We start from the raw sequence: 7655 nt of genomic DNA, 5'->3' as shown, positions 1-7655 counted from the left end.
GTTTTATTTGGTGCCTCTCACTGGACATTGAGTTTTTAAAGTTGCTCACAAACAGAGCCAGTGAACGCACTTGACTGACATCTGCCAGAAGTCCCAACGGCTCCGCTGCTGTTTTAATCAGAGCAGATATTTCAATCATCCCTGATTTTGAAGTCAACAGAAGTCCAGCTTTTGAAGTGACCAAGGCGTGCTTAGAACACTGAAGACTGAAAGATTTCAGTCATGACTTAATATATATGGTATATATGGTGCAACAAGGAATAAAAATAACATGGAATATACACCTAGCACCTAAAGCACCTAAAATACTGAAAAATTAATGGTCATCCATTTTTTATGAAAAATACTTCACATATGTTTGTTCACTGAATTCGTACCATGCAGTATTGTTCCTTTTTTTTGTCCTGGTAGTTCTTCAAACCCAAACTGACAACTGAAAAATGAAAAATGGACAAAATTAGACCCCACCACCATAGACCACCTACAGCTACAGGCTTCTACCTATCCTTGGATGCAATTGCATTGTACATTAGGGTATATTTACCAATCTACAAACACTAATCACACATGTAAGAGGAAACAAAGCATTAAGCTAGTAATAATCATATGAACTAACATAATATTTGTATTTATGATGAAAATGTATTGCGCCACTTTACCATTACATTACATTAAAATTGAAACAAGCCATAAAAGTAAAATCAAATACACAAATAATAAATAAAGCAAGTAAACATTGAGATTAACATCCAAACATCAACTTCACATACTGTATATGAATAAAACATGTGGAAGAAGTATGCCACAATGCCAAAAAGCCTGTTGATTAAAGAAAAAGTAAAAAAAAAAAAACAACTCAGCCTTAACATGTGGCATCATCAGGGATGTGCTTTGGTAGCACCTGGCATCCCGAAATAAGATAAAGAATTGTTTTATATAGTCTTAACAAAGTATTAGCTGTCATCTGATTATTAAGCCTGTCAAAACATTTTAGAATTTCTATAGTTAATCACACTAAAAACATACTTAAAAAACAAATCCAACAATATAAAAGGGTGCCAACTGGGACCCCCAAACTTTGGAAAACATCAGCTGCTTCCCAAACATTGCAACACTTGCTAGTTTACCCAGAAGAAACAGCTCCCTGCCTTATTTTTTCAAGAAACCTCAGCATGATGGCCAGCTGGACACAAGACAACTTCTAGAGACATTAGACTTAGATGAAGCCATTGAGGCATTCAAGGTCCAGCTGCAGTGCATTCAGATGGTATTCAGACCACCTTCAATTTTTACATTTTTCTTATGTTGCAGCCTGATGCAACAGTAGAAAAAAATCATTTTTTATTCCCATTCATCTTCAGTCAGTACCCCATCATGACAAAGTGAAAGTAGAATTTTAGACATTTTTACAAATGTAGTAGAAATAAAAACCTAAAATATTTTTATTTAATCTTGATTTAACCAAGAGAAAACCACACTGAGATTAAAAATCTTCTTTTCAAGAGTTTCCTGGCCAAGACAGCAGCAGCAAACAGAGTTCCAGACAGACAAAAAAACAGTCATACACAAACAACATACACCATATGCATCAAAGGCACACAATATCAATTTAGGCAGCAAATATTTACCATAATCAGCCATATTTGTGGATTAACTTTCTCTTACAAGTGTCCATTGAGATCAGTTCATTGAGTTTTAAACATTCCAGGCAGAGGGAGCAGCAAATTTGAATGCCTTTTTACCCAGTTCAGATCTGACCTTGGGACAGTCAGCAAATAAAGATCCTAGGAACTAAGATTCTAAGTTCCTGTACTCTTCTGACTGATGGAAGTCTGAATGTAGGAGGGAAGAAGGCCAAGAATAGCCTTGTAGACAAGAATATGCAAGTGTTTTAGTCTACGTGTAGACCATGAAGACCATCCCACATGATCGTACAACAAACAGTGATGAGTGAGGGATATGTAGTAATGTATGGCTGTCAAGGCTATGCTGCAAAGCCTGAGTATATTTTTGAAGTTGCACATCAGTCCAGCCTATTCTGCTGCACTGTGTTTTTTAAGCCCCACCACACTCAGCAGTGAGAACCAAGCCATACTGCAAATATGCCATTTAACTTTATCTTGCAACCAAATCTTCATGCATATGAGCAATTTTACACATTCCAGCAACTTTTTATTTTCTAGTGTATAGGATCATCCCCTTGCACTGCTGATCCTGCACCTGGTGCATGCATCTCTCTCCCCAGTGCACATTTGTGGGAAGAGCGTATAAGTTGATTTAAATGGTTAAGTATACTCTAGGCAATCAAACCCACTCTGGCATACACCCCAGGTTTAAAACCTGCAGGCAGGATTACAAAGAACAGATCATATTGATTATAAGATATTATTTTGTGTCCTGTGTTCCCATAGATTACAGCTGGTGCTGCAGAGAAAGACCACTTCACATAATCTACCTCTAGATGTCAGACTTGTCTCTCTGTGAGTTTTCGTTCAAGCCGGCGGTTGATACACACACACATTACACACACGCTATCACAGCAGCATTTTTCATCATGTTTTGTGGCTCTGCTGCTGAGTAAGAGACCGCTGCCAGCAAATCCTCCACTTTCCATCCATACTGCCCTTTCTCTCACACTCACTCAGGCTCTGACAAATTATGGGTTCATCTAAAGTTGCCACAACAAATTGCCTTTACACACACTCCATCCGTCCGTCCAACCATCCATCCGTCCGTCCATCCATCCACCCAACCATCCATCCTGCTTTCCCTTTCCCTCCATCCGTCTCCCTGGTGATGTTGGTGTATAATAGAGTCAGCCACAGCCGTATCAGCACTTTATCTGCTCCATTATGACACACACAGCCATGCACACACTCTCACATGTAATAAATAAACTACCTTCTGACCTGCGGCAGCCGCTGGGAAACAAAAGCAGCAGACTGCTTCAGTTGTGAGAGCAGAAGTGCAAAATGTTTAGTTTTGCTCCTTTTAGTCTGCTCTGTGTTATTCAGTCCCTTCAGGATTTTGTGCGATTTATTTTGGGATCATTGCCACCTAAAATGTCTTTTTAGTGAAAGCTTTGTTTTTCTAAATATTGCAGCGCAGGTTTGGATATTTGGAGGCATGTTTTAATGATTGATTTGCAGGAATGGGTCTGCAAAAGTAGCTGCTACTGTTGGGATTGTACTCCTTATAAAAAAGAATGGCAAAATGAAGGCAGTATCACTTCAGCAAGGTACAGTACTGTGCAGAATCTTTAGGCACATTTGGGCCAAAAATTGAGGCTGAATTTAGGCGTGTAATGGTGGATCACCCTGAGGGCACTATCAGGCAGGGAGGAGGATTGATACAATCCTGGTCCTGCTCCGCATGTCCTCGCAAATTACCAAGGGTATGGGAAAATAATCTGTTGAAACAATAATAGAGTCCACACCTTTAGGGTGGAGTAACAGGTGGATGTGGTGAGTAAGCACTGGCTAGGGCAGCCCCAAGACCCACTTGGAAAAATGACAGATCATTTTTCATTGACAAAATCCCAACATAGTATTCCTACATACCCTTGTTCTTAACATCTATTTCTAATTATTATTATGACAGAGTGTCAGGGCTGAGAAAAATAAATAATACAGAGGATCTGTTCATTTTCAAGGGAAAAAAAACTTGATGTTCTCAAGTTTGAAAAGTTGCTAATGTATGACAAAAAGCAATAATTTTTTTTTATTTGAAAGTCATAAATGAACCAAATCTTTGAATTTTTTAGATTATAGAGTCAAAAATCCAACCATTATTTTCAGTTTGGTTTCTTGTCAATTTTGACTTTACACTGCTGTTAATTTATTATTTTGAAAACTTGAAATTTTTGAGTCTCTTATGTCAAAATTCAAGACTTTTTACACCACAAGATTTCATGTTTTTTCATCTTGAATTAACTTTTTAAACTGAAATTCTGAGTTTGTTTTCTTGCAAATACATGACTTTATAACATTATTTTTTTCATAAATTAACAAATCTTCTTTATTTTTTTTTAATAAATCCTGTAGTTGCCCTTAAATGCCATCATACATCATGTTTCTAATCAGGATTTGAAGAGAATGTATATTGCTGGGGCCAGGCCAAAACCTTGTACCACCATTTTTCATGATTCTATATTTTTTCATAAAACACTACTTTTAGTAACTCTTTACATCATTCAGTGGGTTTTAACCAATTGTAAAGCAATAAAAAATGTCAAAAGAGGCTATCACCCTTTAGTGATAAATTAATTGAAAGATTCAGCTTACTTTCACTCCCTAAGGAGTGGTGATTTTGGCCTGATTCTCACATCTAAAGCCCCATCCACACAGAGATGAAAACGAAATATTGCTGTTTCGCTTTGAAAAAGTTTTCCGAAACGATGGGACCATTTTAGGAAATATCCGCTTAAGCACAGAACCACTGAAAACGATTGAAAACGCTGTAGTATATATGCCAAGCCTGTAAGTGGCGCTGTAACTCTGCCACGGAAATGCACCAAAAGAGAGAAGAAGATCACAAAAAAACTGACACAAATGCTGTTTTCGAATTCGCCTACTAGACTAGCAGTGCGTACTGATTTGCACAAAATGTAGTATACAGTATGCGAAGAAATGCGAGAGTTGCAGTATGCCAAAAATACCCGGATGACATACTGATTTGGGAAAATTTCACAGTATGCATCGCACCAGTCTGCTTCGCCTACTGTTACCCACAATGCAAAGCGCTGGGTCAGGGTTCATGATAGCTGAGAGCGGCGGAACTTTAACCGGAGCAGCTGGCAGTTACAAATTGAAGTGCCATTACCTTTTATCTTTACTTTTTTAACATTAATATAGCGAAATAAGTTGTAATAGGGTTACTGTTGTTTTTGTTTCGCCGTTACGGCTCGTAACAGTTGGAAAGGTGCTGTCAAGTGTGTCCTTTCACTGCACTATACATGCTAAGCTAAAAACAACAGCTATAAAGATCCTGAAAAATCAAATAAAAACACTTCCCAGATTTTTTCTGTACATAAATGGATGGAAAACACTGTAGCATCGTTTAATATTGACCATGGTATGGCGTACTTCTGTATACCTGAAACCAGCGGGCCAAGCATACTGCACAATAACGTCTGACTGGCAGTCATACTGCTTACTACTGTCGAATGCAGTACACAGTGCGCAATACACACTGCATACTGTGTTTGGCAGGAGTATGCAGTAGGCCAATTCAAAAACAGCCAGACTTTCTTCTAGTTGCCCTTCTGGTTGTTCTCCGCATTGGATTTAAGAACATACGGTGTATGCGTTTCGCAGTGGTGGTAAAGGAGCATCAGATTTTGCTGGACCCGCACAGGCATCTTAAGAGAGCAACGCTATGTGTGATGTAATTGTTTCAAGAAAGCAACAGTAGTCGTTTACGGATTTTTGCACTCTGGGACCCGTTTTGAAAAAGTAGCGTTTACAGTCTCCCAAAACGCAGTTTCCGTGAGGATGAAACGCCGATACGACAAAAAACTTTTGCGTATTCTCCTGAATTCGTCCTGTGAAGATGGGGCCTAAGTTTGACAAAGTGAGAGCAGACAGGGCCCTGCACCCCCCTGAGATCTCCAGTGCCCCCCCTAGGAGTCACCAAACCCCAGGTTGGGAACCACTGGCATAGGGTAAAGTGCAGGCACGTAGACGGGTTGCCACAAGCCCCTGGTTGGTATGTGGATGTCCCAATGGCCTAAGAGTAAACATGTGTCATGTATGACTCGTGCCACCCCCCCCACCCCACCCCCCAGCCCCGGGTTGTGGTATGATAAATCCTTCTCACCCTACATTGCGACATGAATTAAGCATGACTGCGTATAATTGCCAGAGTGTGAAAGTACAGTGAAGGTATAGCTTATAAGAGGCTACAATATAATACAGGGTCACAGTGACCTTTGACCTCCAAAATCTAATCAAGCCATCCTTGAGTCAGAGTTGACATCAGAAGAAAATCCCTCAAAGTGTTCTTGAGATTTTTGTTCATGTGGATTGCCGAGGCAGACGTACAGTCTAAAATAAATTTAAAAAGCCATAATGCTTATTGTGTTAGGGCATAAAATAAATAACAGGCTTTATCTGGATATGAAGAATACACCTGTGGTACAACTTAATCAAATTTGATCTACTGCAGGCAACAAACACAACAGATGCACAGAAGAAAACAGAAATTTAAATAAAGAAATTATGAACGTCCGAGTGAAAGAATAACACTCCTACAGCACAGCTCCAGGAGCTGAATCATCAAGTAAAGTCAAGGCCTGTCAGTGGTGAAATAAATACTAATTACTCATCAAGTTATACAATGAAAATCAGTCTAATCGTATGTCTAATGCATCATTTATTATACCTAAGAGCTGTGTCTCATTTCAGCGGTAACATCCTTTGATGGACATGGCCATGATAGGACTCTTAAACCTGGTTTATATTTCTGTGTTGAATCTGTGCCATAGGTACGCCATAGTGACCAACACTGAGCAGCACGTCTTTGTGCTTTCCTGTGTCAGCATCACTCTCAATACTCCTCTCAAACACTAATCAGCAGTGCAATTTTTATGCCAGTTCCTGATCAGGTCACTACATTTCTATCTTGTTTGTGTACAAGAAACCATGGCAACATGAAATGAGCATTTCACGCTGGAGCTGGAGTTGATGAATATTGTGCAGCAGTTTGATTGGACAACAGTTATAGAAAAGCAGAAAAGAAACGAGACATCGGAGGAGATGGAAAATACAGCAGCTGAATCAGCTCAGGCAGAGTTGTTCAGTGACTAAGGCCGGCCACACCACAGGATTTTCAAATCTCAAACAATTTTAAAAATGTGGAAGAAAACAGACATTATATAAAATGTTTTTTCATCTTTAATCTAATGAATGCACACACTAGATGACTCATCAGATCATAGAGAGCTCATGTGATCACGTGACTTCAGAAAAACACAAACAAACACGGATGTGTGTCGATACCCTTTTGCATTACAGGTGCAGCAAAATCATAAAACTAGGAAAAGAATCAGGATGAAATCCTGGCTGGAATAAAGCTACAGTTGTGTTTTTGTGAGCGGTGAAAGTACGTATGACCAGGCTGGTGATGCTACATGTCTACTGGTTCTCATTGGTTGCTGTGGGTGCTGCATCAGAGGCACTATGACCTAGAAGTGTAAATATCAAACATGTTTGATTTATTGCTTATACTTGTTGAAAAATACACAAGATGAGGAACCTATGAATAATTGCATGTTAAAACGCAATTGCAATGTTGGAAAAAAAAATCACAATTAGATTATTTTTCCAAAACGTTCAGTACTGGTTCCATTTACCTTGGAAGTCGGATGTGGGAGCTAATGATGACATCACATCGGGGTTGAAAATTGGAATTCTGAGTTCAGGATGCATTTGTGATGACGTATGCGACTGGCCACTTGGAATCGCACAGAGATCTACTGGAATGCACCTCTTGTGCCATCCCTGTTAGCTTGCAAATACAGGAATAAACTAAAATAGCCAGTTGACTGTGTTTTAACCCTTTTTTTTTTAAATTGCAAGGGCCCAAATGTTTATCATTATCATTGGTAATAATTAAACTGAGTTGACACTAGTTACCTCCATTTCAAATCGTGCCAC

Source organism: Cheilinus undulatus, linkage group 14 (assembly GCF_018320785.1).
Source record: "Cheilinus undulatus linkage group 14, ASM1832078v1, whole genome shotgun sequence".
Taxonomy (NCBI): Eukaryota; Metazoa; Chordata; class Actinopteri; order Labriformes; family Labridae; genus Cheilinus; species Cheilinus undulatus.
Note: the sequence above shows the minus strand (reverse complement) of the source record.